The sequence below is a fragment of the Phocoena phocoena genome, chromosome 13 (genome assembly GCF_963924675.1).
Source record: "Phocoena phocoena chromosome 13, mPhoPho1.1, whole genome shotgun sequence".
NCBI classification, from domain to species: Eukaryota; Metazoa; Chordata; class Mammalia; order Artiodactyla; family Phocoenidae; genus Phocoena; species Phocoena phocoena.
This window is the reverse complement of record NC_089231.1, coordinates 63,862,518-63,877,750: the sequence shown is the minus strand read 5'-3', so window position 1 is coordinate 63,877,750 and position 15,233 is coordinate 63,862,518. Positions and strand designations below refer to the sequence as shown.

The window sequence follows — 15,233 nt, the reverse complement described above, 5'->3', positions numbered from 1 at the left end:
CCAAGAGTAATTCGCAGGTCTGAGAGAGGAGACCCAGAGAAGTGAGGAGATTTACCCAAGGCAGGAGAGAGCCAGGGGCTATGTTTCCGAGGGGCCTCTGCGCTCTGCCTGCTGGGGGGCGCCTGGTGGAGGATACCAGTACAGGGTCAGCACAGGCGATGAACTTGGTCTGCACGACTTCGCAGACACAACAGACACCTGCCTGCAGCTGGCTCAACAACCTCAGGCCAGGCGGGGGTGGGGGGGTGGGTGGTGGGTGGTGGGTGGAGTGTGGCCCAGGAGGGGCGTGGCGCATGCCAAGGTGGGGCGATGGGCGTGGTGGGGGCGTGGCATGGCAACGGGCGGTCCCCACCTCTCCCACCTGCGGGCAGGGGCAGAGGACCTTAGTTCCCCAGCAGGGATCGAACTGGGCCCTGGCAGTGAAAGGAGACCGCCAGGGAATTCCTTGACACTTTTTATTTAATAAATCATCTTTATTTTTTCCCATTATAAAATAACACATATTCAATGTAAAATATTTGAGAAATACAAAAGTTTGAAAAGACGAAACAGATAAACTGTACTATTCTAGAGGTTGCTGCCCTTCCAATCTCTCCTTTCTACACAAATCCTTAAAACTATTGGGATCACATCAAGCACTATTTTATGATTTGCTTTGCAAGCTGAAGACTATAAACAGCTTTCCATATTCTTGAGTGAAGATCACTTTCAATGGCTGCTCAGCATCTGTGAATCGATTTCTTTAATTACCACAACTCCTAAGGTTCCAAGCTGGAGCTGCCTGCATTTTCTAATTTTTGTAGAAGAAGCACATGTGCGTCCTTCTGAGACCCCTAGCAGCTTTGTCCCTCTTCCACTAACTACTCAGTAGAGTATTTCCTCGGAGTTTCCATAGTCCCTTCCCAGGCAGGTGATGGGATCAGCTTGCCAATCACTCTAACACATAAAATGTGTTCCCAGTGCCTGAGATAAGTTGGACCCCAGGCAAAGACCTAGAGGAGAAGCTGCCCTCTTCAAACACTGCCCTGGGGTGGGACGGCTTCAGCTCTCTGGGACTGGGGTGCCTCATGCACACGTCTGGGAACCACCACTTCCCGCTCCCCGGAGGAGACAATGCAAAGCCCCTGCCTCTGTCCCTCCAGGGCGCCAGGCAGAGGAGTGGGCAGATCCCCACTGGGCTGAGGGATAAGGAGGGAGGGGAGCAGAGCCCTCCCAGGCAGAGGGCGCAGCCTGGGCAAAGGCCAAAACCGGGCATGCCTGAGACAAGCTTGAAGACCAGCTTGGGTGTAGCTGAAGCATATTTCGCTACGCCTGCACTTCACACCTCCTTTCTGCCTGCTCTTCACACCTCCCTTCTGCCTGCTCAAACGAGCAAGACCTGTGGTTCCACTTGGTCTTGGCCTCTTCCCCAGACCAAGCACAGCACCTGGGCACCTGGTATATAACCGGTCAAACTGCTCACAGAGGGACGAGGAATCTAGGGCAGAGGGGAGAGAAAGAAAAGGACCGGTTCTGCCGGGGGCACCGAACACCAGGTGGCCAGGATGCGGCCCGCAGTGAAGCCATCTGCAGCCCGGGGAGGGGGTGGGGGGGCAGGTGAAACAGCACAGTAAAGTAACCAGAAAGCCTGGTGGCGGTGGAGGACGCTGCTCTGTGATGAGCAGGCTTCTCTGTGGTTCAGGCAGCAATTCTGAGCCTTCCTCTCTACTCCATTTTCCTTCATATCCAAACGCCCACATCCATCCCCTCATCACTCATTATTCAGCGTCCATTACATGCTGCCACCAAAACCCACCAACAGACACAGGCCCCCTGAGTGTCCTGGGGGCCAGAAGCAAGAGGTGAGGGTGGCTGGGAAAGGCAGAGTTCACTGGATCAGCAGTCTTACAGCACTCTTAGGACCACCTCTGACAATAAGGAGTTTTCTCTGAGCCCCACAGACAGCGCGGCGGCCAACTGGAGGGTGTGCGGCCAGCCCCAGAGTGCGGGTTTCAGGGTGCAGATGCTCCAGAGCAGCTCTAGGCACTGTCCCAGGCACCCGGCAGCAGGTGGCCCTGACCCCTTAGTGGGAGGTCTCACTCTCACTCCCTCTGGTGGGGACGGGGATGAGTCCAAGCCTGGAACCCAACCTGAGTCCAGCCCTGACGTCTCCGAAGGAGTGCTCCTCTCTCTTCAGATGTCTGTCCCCGGACTTCAGAATGGGAGCCCAAGGAGGAGACCCGGCTGAAACGCTACTGAAAATCTGAGGAAGAGGGAATGTCTGAGATGGGGAGGCAGGCAAGGCCGTGACAGACCTGCTTCAGAGCAGAAGTGTCCCGCCTCAGGACCCTCGTGTGCCCTTGGAGATCAGGGCAACAAGAGCTGGAGGCCTCGAGTCCAACGGGGAATCTGAGTCAGTAGTCAGGGCAGGCAGTGTCCTGCTTGCTGCTCCCAACAGCAAGTGGCCGGAAAAGAAGATGATGTGCAAATAAAGGACAAAATGTGAGTGATTCTAATTTGTGTTTCCAGAAACTTAAAACTTGTCCAGATGAGCCTGTAACGTCTCCGAATGAGGGAGAGGGCAGGACAGACTGGAGCCTCTTCAGTGCTCTGAGCTGTCGGGACACATGTCACTGTCCTATTTCACACCAAACAGGTTTAGAATCATGGTCAAAAATCAAATGTCTCTAAGTTAACCAATACTTGCTAACCAACGCAGGATTTCTAAAACCAGAGAGCCAGGAAATACAGTTACTAATAGCATTTCCGTTACGCTGAACACGTTCTTTAAACTGATTCTCTTTCCCCACAGCTGGGGCCAGTGATGTCGCTCAGGGGGATCTCACTGGGCTAAAGGTTGATGGTTTGGGGGAGCCCCAGGGACCACCATCTCTGTCTCTGTTCCATCAGGGACATGCCAACATGAGCACTCTGTCTTCCCGTTTTATACCCATGTGAACAGTATATGCGGTACACAGAGATTAACTGCAAAAACACAGCCCTATAAGTTTCAAGTTCCAAATCTGCCTCCCTCCTGCGGCTCCTATAGGTCCATGAATGTCTCAGGGCACAAGTTCACAGAAGGGACATTTTACCTTCTGCTACTGCCTGGGACAGGAGCTGAAGCCACCAGTCCCAGGCACACTCCACCTGCGGCCACGGCTCTCAGATGCCAGGAGTGCTGTGGCAGAAGCAGACTGACCTGAGTGGGGCTCCTCCCTCAAGGTCTTCTCAATTCTTAGGTATGTACATCACAGGATGAAATAGAAATCCTGCCTCCCCTCCCCCAGCCCCCTGCTCCTAATCCCATTTCCCACAGAAAATTCTTCAGATAGTTTTTAAATTATTTTTTCTTACTTCTTCTGGTAGTTTAAAAAGAATTACTTATTTTTACTTATTTCTTCTGTTATGTCTATATTTCCGAATAATAGGTTTACCTTGCTATTTCTAGTGGTCTCAATTGTAAGTGTTACCCACTGACTTAAGGTCAGGCAGGTACAGGCTTATTATTAGCTCACATACACTCTTACCTTCCCAACAGAGTAGCATCAATTTCAAAACTAAAGTCAGTAGAATAATGTAATAATGTAAGTATTCTTCACTTGTGAACCAAATAGCATACTAAGGTTATTTCAATCCTCTAACAACTTTCTTTTTTCCTGGAGTTAATATTTGCATCAGTTTTAAATTTTTCTTAGCTTTCTGTATATAAACCACTGATTTTTTCATTTACTACAGCAGATAACAAAGGCTAACAGTAAAAATTTTAAACACTCAGAACACTGTGTCAGAGCCACCCGGCTCCACTTTGTTTCCTGGAATCCCTGCCTACCTTCCAGCTCCAGGCTGAATGGGCCGCTCTCTGGGCTGGGGCTTGGCTGTGATCCTCGGGTCCACTTTGCTACCCTCCTGCACTGGGACCCTGTTTCCTGGACCCCAGGTCATCTTCTTTCTTGCTTAACCCTCTCCTTTTACAAGATCACATCTTTCTAAGAAAGGGTATAGCCACATTTATGAGTCTATTCATATCTACAATTTCTTTATTTTATCCTCATATATCATTGACTTCTCTGGGTATAAAAATCCCAGATTAATAACATTTTTGAAGCTTCTCGTTAAAGATATCAGATTGAACAAACACAACTTGTTCTCTGAAACCCATTAAAACAACAGTAATGGGATTTTATTTTATTATTATTATTTTTGGCTCCCCTGTGCGGCATGTAGAACTTCCCCAACCAGGGATAAAACCCATGCCCCTGCAGTGGAAGCACTGAGTCTTAAGCACTGGACTGCCAGGGAAGTCCAGTAACAGGATTTTTAAAAAGGCAGTCACTAGGACAAACAGAACAGTTAAGAGAATGACAAAGTTCTAAAAACTGGAAAACAGGACTTCCCTGGTGGCGCAGTCGTTAAGAATCCACCTGCCAATGCAGGGGATACGGGTTCGAGCCCTGGTCCGAGAAGATCCCACATGCCGCGGAGCAACTAAAAGCCTGTGTGCCACAACTACCGAGCCTGCACTCTAGAGCCCGTGCTCCACAACAAGAGAAGCCACCGCAATGAGAAGCCCGCACACCACATTGAAGAGTAGACCCTGTTCCCCGCAACTAGAGGAAGCCTGCGTGCAGCAATGAAGACCCAACACAGCCAAAAATAAATAAATAAATTTATTTAAAAAAAACAACAACTGGAAAACACAAGGACAAGTGATAACGTAGAGAAGGTGACCACATGTCCTAAGATGCCTGGTTATGCCCGCTGTCCCAGTATACCATCCAGTTTAGCATTTGTCAGTCTCAAAATTGTCTTATTTTAGAAGTAAATCACTCCAAATTTATTTGAGCCTAGAAAGCTAAATCCTAGGCCAGCAGCTGGGCAAAGTAAAGAATTTGCAAACTATATACATTGACCCTTAGACCCAGCAATCCGACATTTAAGAATTTACACTGATGATACATCTCCAAAACCCCCTCCAAAACAAAAAAGCCCCCCCCATAACCCCGCATATGCACAAGGTTACTTACTGTGACATTATTTTTAATAGCAAACTAATGAGGACAACCTAAAGGCCCACACATAGGAGACTGGCTAAATAAAATACGGTACATTCCTAAGATGGAGAGCAATATAACAGTAAGAAAGAATTTTTTTTAAAAAAACGTTATGAATTAATACAGAGTTATTTTAAGGATATTCTACTGAATTAAAAAAGAAAAAAAATCAGGGCAAAAAGTACACACAGTAAGACACATTTTTTATGTAAGAAAGGGTAAAGAAAAAGAAACAAGTAGTAAAATATACACATATTTGCTTATTTTTGTAATCAAAAAAATGCCCAAAACTCAGAAAAGATAGGCCAGAAACCAATCAAGCTAGTGGCCTATTGGATATGGTGGAAACAGGTAAAGGGAAATAGAACTTCTAAGTGTATGTTTTTATACAGTTACAAGTTTTGAATCTTGCTAATGTTTTACATATTCTAAAAAAAAAATCAGTTAATCTTGTGGATACACTAAAGCCCATGAAATTGTACACTTTAAAGGGATGAATTTTATGGTACATGATTTATATCTCAATTAAAAAATAAATGAAGATGAGGAGGCAAAGTCCTAAAACTGAATGCAAACATTCAGACGTTAACACATCACACAGAAGAAAAACAGGAATGAATCCGGTGGCTTCTGACTAGACAATGACTGTACCCCCTCAGTGCAACACAGTCTAACATCATAAAGAACTGAGAAGAAATCCTAGAATTTAGTTAGGAGGTTTGTTCTTGGCTGTGGTACAAGAGCAGTATTTCCAAAACTCTTTTATGTGTACTTTAGAATTGGCCAAATGAGTACATATACAGATGGTGCTGGGAACCAGGGTTTGTTCTTATGGGAAAGGGAGGTACAAATATGAGATGGGGGAGGAGAGGAGGAAGTCTAGATTAGAATCGGAGGTACAGCAAATACGAACTCATGATTTAAAAAAAACGTTTTCTGGGGCTTCCCTGGTGGCGCAGTGGTTGAGTCTTCCTGCCAATGCAGGGGACAAGGGTTCGAGCCCTGGTCTGGGAAGATCCCACATGCCATGGAGCAACTAAGTCCATGCGCCACAACTACTGAGCCTGTGCTCTAGAGCCCGCAAGCCACAACTGCCCACATGCTGCAACTACTGAAGCCTGCGCGCCTAGAGCCCGTGCTCCGCAACAAGAAGCCACCCCAGTGAGAAGCCCACGCACCGCAACAGAAGAGTAGCCCCCGCTCACCTCAACTAGAGAAAGCCTGCACGCAGCAATGAAGACCCAACGCAGCTAAAAATAAATGAATAAATTTATAAAACATAAATAAATGATAAATAAATAAATAAAAAGGCTGGGGACACCTCTTGACTAAAGGACAGAGCAAGATGGCAAGAAAATACAACATGTAACCTTTGACTAAATCCTGGACTTAAAAGTTTAAAAAACCTGTAAGTGACACTTTTGTGACCATTGAAAAGAATTTCAATATGGACTATATATAAGATAATAGTGTTATAGTAAGTTTCTTGCATGTGAAAATTGTACTGTGGTTACAGAGTGGATTGATCTCATTCTCAGAAGATGCTGAATATTTAGGGGTAAATATCATATCTGTAATACAGTCTCAAAGGGTTCAGAAAAAAATGTACATAGAGAAAGCAACTGTAGCAAAATGCTAATGGTTGATGAATCCAAGTAAGGGCTACAGGAGCGTTCACTGCACTATTCACTGCACTACTCTCAAGCCTTTTCTGGAGACATGAAATTTCTCGTATTAAATCAGGGAGAAGGCAGGGACTTCCCTGGTGGCGCAGTGGTTGAGAGTCCGCCTGCCAAGCAGGGGACACAGGTTCGATCCCTGGTCTGGGAAGATCCCACATACCGCAAAGCAACTAAGCGCATGTGCCACAACTACTGAGCTTGCACTCTAGACCCCGTGTGCCACAACTACTGAAGCCCGCGTACCTAGAGCTCATGCTCCACAACAAGAGAAGCCATGACAATGAGAAGCCTGCGCACCGCAACAAAGAGTAGCTGCCGCTCACCACAACTAGAGAAAGCCCATGCACAGCAATGAAGACCCAATGCAGCCAAAAATAAATTAATTAATTTTTTAAAAAATCAGGGAGAAGGCAGTCCACACACCCAGCTCCCAACCCCTGCATGGTGTGCTCAGGAAACCTGCCCCTCCTTCACCCTAGCAGAACACGGGGGATTTACTAAAAAAGTAAAACAGGGGGTCTCTGGTATGGGGGATACCAGTTCAGCTGAAAGTCATGGTTCTTTATTTAAGGAGGGAATGGCAGACTCCCAGCCCCTCTTCCTCCACTAAGCTCCTCCTTTATTATGTTTAGGTAGTTTCCTTCTATTCCTAGCTTGTTGAGTGTTTCACCATGAAAGAATGTTTAATTTGGCCAAATGCTCTTCCTGCATCAAGAAGATCATGTGTTTTTTCCTACATTCTACTAGTGTGGTATATTACACATTTTAGTTTTTTGAACCACCCTTGCATTCCAAGAATAAATCCATTTGATCATGGTGTGTAAGCCTATTAATGTACTGTTAAATTCTGTTCGCTGGTATCGTGTTCAGGATTTTTGCATCAATGTTCATGGCATATTAGTTTGCAGTTTTCTTTTGGGAGGTTATGTGTTTCTACGAATTTGTCCATGTCATTTATGTTTCTAATTTGTTGGCATATAATTCTCCACAGTACTTTTTTTTTTTCTTTAAAGATTTTTTTTTTGATGTGGACCATTTTTAAAAAAAAATCTTTACTGAATTTGTTACAATATTGCTTCTGTTTTGGTTTTTTTGGCCACGAGGCATGTGGGATCCCAGCTCCCCCACCAGGGGTCGAACCCACACCCCCTGTATTGGAAGACGAAGTCTTTTTTTTTTTTTTTTTTTTTTTTTTCCGGTACGCGGGCCTCTCACTGTTGTGGCCTCTCCCGTTGCGGAGCACAGGTTCTGGACGCGCAGGCTCAGCGGCCATGGCTCACGGGCCCAGCCGTTCCGCAGCATGTGGGATCTTCCCGGACCGGGGCACGAACCCATGTCCCCTGCATCAGCAGGCGGACTCTCAACCACTGAGCCACCAGGGAAGCCCGGAAGACGAAGTCTTAACCACTGGACCACCAGGGAAGTCCCCCACAGTACTCTCTTATAATCCTTTTTGTTTCTGTAAAATTGATAGTAATGTCCCAACTTTCATTTGTTTTTTTTTTTTTTGGCTGCGTCAGGTCTTAGCTGCGGCACGTGGGATCTTTGTTGAGGCATATGGGATCTTTCATTGCCACGCAGGCTTCTCTCCAGTTGTGGCATGCGGGTTTTCTCTCTCTAGCTGTGGCACGCGGGCTCCAGAGTGTGTGGGCTCTGCAATTTGCGGCAGGTGGGCTCTCTTGTTGAGGCGCGCAAGCTCAGTAGTTGTGGCCCGTGGGCCTAGTTGCCCTGCGGCATGTGGGATCTTAGTTCCCCAACCAGGGATCGAACCCGCATCCCCATTGGAAGGCAGATTCTTTACCACTGGACCACCAGGGAAGTCCCCTCAACTTTCATTTCTTATTTTAGTTATTTGAGTCTTTACTCTCTTTTTTCTTTCCCGGCTTCACTCACTTTATTTTTCTCCCCATTTCAGGGCCCCCACGGCCTCTGGGCCCTTCCACAGCAGTGGCATCATTAGCCATTCGGTGTTTCTACGAAGAAGTTGAGTCTTTTCTCTTTAGTCAATCTAGCTAAAGGTTTGTCAATTTTGTTGACCTTTGGTTTTGTTGATTTTCTCCATTGTTTTTCTATTCTGTTTACCTCTGTTCTGATCTTTATTATTTTCTTCCTTCTGCTAGCACTGAGTTTAGTTTGTTCTTCTTTTTCTACTTCCTTAAGGTATAAAGTTAGATTGTTGATTTGAGACCCTTCCTCCCTCCCTCCAGCTGACACTCTCTATCTCTCTCTCTTTTTTTTTTTTTTTTTTTTTTTTTTTTTTGTGGTACGCGGGCCTCTCACTGCTGCGGCCTCTCCCATTGCAGAGCACAGGCTCCGGACGCGCAGGCTCAGCGGCCATGGCTCACGGGCCCAGCCGCTCCGCGGCATGTGGGATCCTCCCAGACTGGGGCACGAACCTGTGTGCCCTGCATCCGCAGGTGGACTCTCAACCACTGCGCCACCAGGGAAGCCCTATCTCTCTCTCTTAATGTAAGTATTTACAGCTACATATTTCCTTCTTAGTACTGTTTTTGCTGCAGCCCCTAAGTTTTGGTTTGTTGTTTTCTTTTAAATAAATTTATTTGTTTATTTATTTATTGGCAGGCAGATTCTTAACCACTGTGCCACCAGGGAAGTCTATGGTTTGTTCTTTTCATTTTCATTTATCTCAAGATATTTTCTTTTTTTTTTTTTTTTTTTTTTTTTTTTTTGCGGTACGCGGGCCTCTCACCGCTGTGGCCTCTCCCGTTGCGGAGCACAGGCTCCGGACGCGCAGGCTCAGCGGCCATGGCTCACGGGCCCAGCCGCTCCGCGGCATGTGGGATCCTCCCGGACCGGGGCACGAACCCGTGTCCCCTGCATCGGCAGGCGGACTCTCAACCACTGCGCCACCAGGGAAGCCCCTCAAGATATTTTCTAATTTCCTGTGTGATTTCTTCTTGACTCATGACTGTTTAAGAGTATACTGTTGAATTTTCATGTATTTGTGAATGTTCCAGTTTTCCTTCTACTGTTGATACCTATTATGGTTTCATTCCACTGTGATTTATATGATTTCAATCTTTTAAATTTGTTCAGACTTATTTTGTGGCCTAACATATGGTCTAGCCTAGAGAATGTTAAATGTACATTTGAGTAAAAAGATGTGCATTCTGTTGGTTGTTGTTGGGTGATCCTGTAAGTCCCCAAGGCTCTGTTCACCTTTCTTTGTTCTTTCTGTTCCAAACACTCAGTAATTTCAAATGTTCAGTTTGCAAGCTCACCTAGTCTTTCTTCTGCTTGTTGGAGCCTGCTTCTAGTGAAGTTTTCAATTCAGTTTAGTTTTTTGTCCATATTTTCCTTCACCTCTTTGAGCACACTTAAGATGGTAGCTTTAAAGCCTTTGTTTAGTATGTCTGAGGCCCACTGTTTCTTGAGGGATCGTATCTGCCACATAATTTTCTTCCTTCAAATAGGCTGTGTTCTCCTGCTTCTTTGTATGTCTGTTATTTTGTTGTTGTTGAAAATTAGGTGTTTGAATAAATCCTCTCCCAATCTTTGCAGACTGGCTCTGTATTGGGGAAGACCTTCATTAATTAGCAGGGTTTATTCTAAGCCTTGAGAACAGCTCAGGGTGAAGGCTTAACGTCTTCTTAGGTCTTTTCTACACTTTCATTGTGTCTGGTCCTGTGTGTGAACTTCTTTTGATTCTTAAGTATATATGCCTGCTTTAAAATGTCTTAATTTCCCAGAGCCAGTCACCTGCTTCTCAGGGTCTTGGACGTACTATTGTATTCCTCCACCCACAGTCCCTTACCCCAGGCACCTGCAGGTCTGTACCCAGTTTTTGTGAGCATTGCTTGACACTTTCTGCAGTTTTTTGCTGGCTGAGATCCAAACTATGTAATTTTTCCCTATGTGAGTTCCAAGTCAGAAAAAACAGACATCAGTCCCTCAGGCAGCCCCCAGACAGGTCAGAATGTTGCAAATAAGGTCACTCTGCTCCCTCTGGTTGGAGGCAAGGAATTTGGAATTGGGTTGTTGCTTCTTTTAGACTGTGCTGTGCCACTGGGGGAGGAAGTGGGCCAAGGGTGAGTAAAAATGCCATGATATTTCCTACCACTTGAATGTGGCTTTTTCCTGATTGGGTGTTCCCATGGTTGCTATAGACTTTGACCGTTTTCCAGAGCTTCCATGAAGTTATTTTAGCCATCTTCTAGTTGCTTTTTGAATGTATGCATGGCAGAATGGGCGTCTGAAGTTTCTGAAACAGCCATTTTGCTGACATCAGAATATATTGCTATGCCATGCAGCGCAGCCACAAAAAAAACAAGAATATATTGCTAAAGTTTTCTTTTACTCCCTGAATTAATAAAATAAGAGCTAACATATAGTGAGTGATTGCTGAGTGCTGTGTTCTGCTCTAAGCACACCTTGTGTACATCAATCCTCTAGCAACCCTAAGGTAGGCACTATTATCCCCCGTCTCACAGGTGAGGACAATAACGTTCAAAAAGCATCCTGCCCACAGGACTACAGCCGGAGGAGGCGGAGGCGGGGAACCAGCCCAGTCAGCTTGGTTCTGAGCCCCCACATCTAACTGCTGTTTTACACACAGCAGAGTTAGCTACCTCAGCCACTCTGTGCTGGTCCTTTTGGTCTAGGATGCTCTATCCAGAGTCCAGGGAGCATCCCGTGGCTGTTTTCTTCCAGAGTCTAGAGAGCACTGGGTGTCTTTCATGTTTAAGAGGAAGGTGGTCCAGCTTGCCAGAGGCTCTGTGGGTACTCGTGGGCCAGGTGCTGGTAGGGTTCAGGTGAATTCAAGGTGAGAACCCTCCAGCTTGTTGATACCGCTTCTACCTCATCCATGATGCACCAATTTCTCCAGAAAAGACTCCGGCAACCCCCTGCCTGAGGAAACAAACCATTTGGGGAGCAGGGCAGAAGATATGGTCAAGGGTCTCATCTGTCCCCATAGAGAATTTCTCTTAATTCCTCTGTTTACCACCTCCATGGCTCCCCTCTGCTGAGCCTGGTGCCTCCTATTCTGCAGACTGTAAGTCCAAGTGCTATCTAACAAGAAATATAATGCAAGCCACATTTCAAAAGAGATGAAATTAATTTTAATAATTGTATTTAACCCAATATATTCAAAGTACTGTAATTTCAACATGTAATAAATGTTAAAAAGTATTAATGAGGTGTTTTACTTTTTTGTACTAACTCTTTGATATTCAGTGTATACTTTACAGTTGTGGTGCATCTTAGTGGAAACGGCCACATTTCAGGCACTCAGAAGCCACACGTGACTCATGGCTACCATACTGGACGGCCAAAGTGTGGAAAATAAGCTTCATGTCTGCCATGGAAGAGTCATCTAGCCCCGTGGAGAAAGTGAGGAAGTGAGGAAGCCCAGCCACCCCCAGCCAGATGCCCACCAGCCTGGGCATTTAGGGCCTGCTGGGCAAACTGGCTCATTTCCTGGTGTTCTCTCCCCCAAGCAGGCCCGTGGCTGCATTTTCTCTGCCACATCAGTTTTCACTTTCCTTCCATTGGCTTCTCTTAAAAAACAAACAAGGCTGTCTAATATCTGAAACATTCCAAAGAGTACATGCAGCACTTATGTAAGATGTAAAGCCTAGTAATAAAGTACGTCATGAACCCCCAGCCCCCGCTAAGTCGGTCATCTGCTACAGGGCTGCACCCCGACGTCTGCTTCTCCCAGGCTGACCCCTCCGTCTTCCCACCAGCGAGGAACCGGAAGCCCGGGTTTTGTGTATCTGGGCTGTTCAGCCTTTCTTCCTCTTGGTTTACCACACGCAGATGTATCTGAAAATGAGATGGTGCTCAGTTATGCTTGTCTTTACTGTACTGTGTGTACTTTGGGGCAACTTGCCCTGTCACCGACATCCTGCTTTAAGAGTTTCCATGTTGGGCTTCCCTGGTGGCGCAGTGGTTGAGAGTCCGCCTGCCAATGCAGGGGACACAGGTTTGTGCCCTGGTCCGGGAAGATCCCACATGCCGCGGAGCGGCTGGGCCCGTGAGCCATGGCCGTTGAGCCTGCGCGTCCGGAGCCTGTGCCCCGCAACGGGAGAGGCCACAACAGTGAGAGGCCCACATACCGCAAAAAAAAGAAAAAGTTTCCGTGTTGCTACAGGAACCTAACAGGCACCTGCTGTCGCTGGGTCAAATACTCCGCTATGTGAACACACATTTGGGTTGTTTCCAAGCTGTACATTAGTATGAACAGCACTGCAAAAATTTCTCCAGAGCTTCCCCCAAATGGCAATCCTGGATCACAGAATATGAGGACGTTCAGTTTTGTAGGTTAATGCCTGTTTTCCAAAGTGGGTGTGTCAGTGCACCCCTCTCACCAGCAGCCCAAAGACCTCCAGCACCCGGGTTTGTCAGACGTCCTCAGTTTCGCCAATCTAAGTATCTGCGAAGTGGGAGCTCACTGTCACCTCTGAATACTAATGAGGTAGGACATCTCTTTATGTGTTGAGCCACCATTCTTGTTCGTTTTTCTTATTCGTTGACATGCCTGACCGTCTTTTGTCCATCCGCAGGAGTCCTCTACACACGCTGGATTATAATCCTTTATAGGCTTCCCACTCTGTACTTGTCTGTTCACATTCTTTATTGGGGCTTTTTGATAAAGGGGAGACCTTAATTTTAATCTGGTAAGATTGGTCGTTTCTATTTAAGAGTTAACATTTTTTTGTGACTTAAAAAAAACTTCCCTACCAAGGTCATAAAGGTATTCTCCTCTACGGTCTTCGAGGAGTTTTTCTTCAATTAATCTGAAACCAACACTGTTCATCAGGGATCTGATGGCATTCCTTTCGGACTCCATCCTTTGTCTAGTGACGGGTAATCCACTTCTGTCTCAAATCAAGTTTCTCTGGTCCATTTCTGGCAGCTCTTCTGTCTCACCAGCCAATCCCTGAGCCAACTGTGAAGGAAGCCTCAGTACTGGCAAGGCTGGTGTGTGCTTCTTTCTCTTCTTCAAAGTGGACAAATGATATTAGGACTTTATCCTTCCACGGGTTTTAGAACTGACTTGTCATATTTCCCAGAACACTGAATCCACAGATCAATATAAGAAGAACAGGCAGCTTTACCACACTGAACCTTCCTTGCTAAGAACACCCTGTCTCTTCTTATGCAAGTCTTCTTTAATGTCTCAATAAAGCTGTGAATTCTTCTCCAGTAAAACTTTTACATTCCCGTTTGTATCAGACATGGTTCACTCAAGAGAGCAGGGACCACATAGGTATTTCCAACACAAAGGGAATTTGTGCTTTCAAACAACTGACAAGGCTGGGGGTGCACAAAGAAAATGGGCCACCTCTAACCGTCAATGCCCCCTCTGTGCTGCAGCTGAGAGCGAGCAGGCCAGTCTGCCACCCACCGCTGAGCAGAAAATGCTGCCAGGACCACCACCACTCTGCAGCCCTGCCACGCTCCCACTGTCTGAGCCCACACACCCACACTGTGGCCAGGGGAAGAAGGGGCCCCCTACCTTCCACCTTCCAAATGCCACAGGAATGCATCTCAGGGGCTAAACAACACCAAAAGCCTCTGGCATGGGGTCTGGGCAAGACAGCTCCAGCCCCTGAAAGGCAGGGACTGTCCTGAAGGCCCAGACTGCATCAGGCACACCATCTGCTTTCTACCTCCCCAAAATACTGCTGAAATTACTGATCTACTGTGTCATCTTTTCCCATTTTCTTGGTCCCTGTGGTTTTACATATTTTGTACTCTTTTGTTCTCTTTTGTTATAATTTTAGCAGGCTTTTAGCAGGACAATGAAATAATTTCTTGTGGTCACTCAAGAAGTCCTGCAGTCCAAGTTCAAAAGCAGCCAGACCTAGCACGGCTAGGACTTTCCATGGATTTACTTAAACTTCACCACATCAGGGAGGTCACAGTTGAGACCCTGCCTGCACCCCGCACCCACAAAGATATTCAATGACTGGGTGGGCTCCCAGACACGGCCTGCCCTGGAGGCTCCCAGCCTGGCCGTCACTATCCCCAATGTCACCAAAAAGAGACACCTCAACCAGAGACATGCAAGAGATAGCCAAGCCAGAACAGGATCCAGGACGACCGGGAGGGGTTGCCTCTCAACAGTCACCTTCACAGGCAGATACTGTCCAACACCTCGAGCCGACACCCAGGTCTTCAGCGGATGAGTGTGTTATGTGTGTGTGTCACAGGCACACGCACACACCCTGGACCAAGCTGAGAGCCAGGGCTGCCATGAACACACTGCTCTTGGGGGCAACCCTCATCGAGGGGACGGGGGCAGAACTGAGCAAAGGAGCTGCAACTCAGATTTCGTGTGGCATCCACCCCTGTCTCCAGGGCCCAAGTGGGCAGGATGACAAGAGGGCCACGGCCGGTCACCAGGGCTGCCACACAGGGGCTCACTGTGGGCAGCGGTGCCCCCAAATGTGGCCTCTTGGGTCCCCTCATGCCCCCCCATGGCCCTGGCCCTGCAACCGGCCGCACTGGGACCTGCAGCACTGGGCATGCATTTTTTAAAGAGACACAG

General features: G+C 46.9%; 1 protein-coding gene across 4 annotated transcripts in view; it reads right to left on the bottom strand.

Annotated features, from left to right (window-relative positions):
• DGCR2 (DiGeorge syndrome critical region gene 2) overlaps window positions 1-15,233 on the bottom strand; it is a 69,721-nt gene that overhangs the window by 21,288 nt on the left and 33,200 nt on the right. The gene's annotated exons all lie outside the window — the stretch shown is intronic.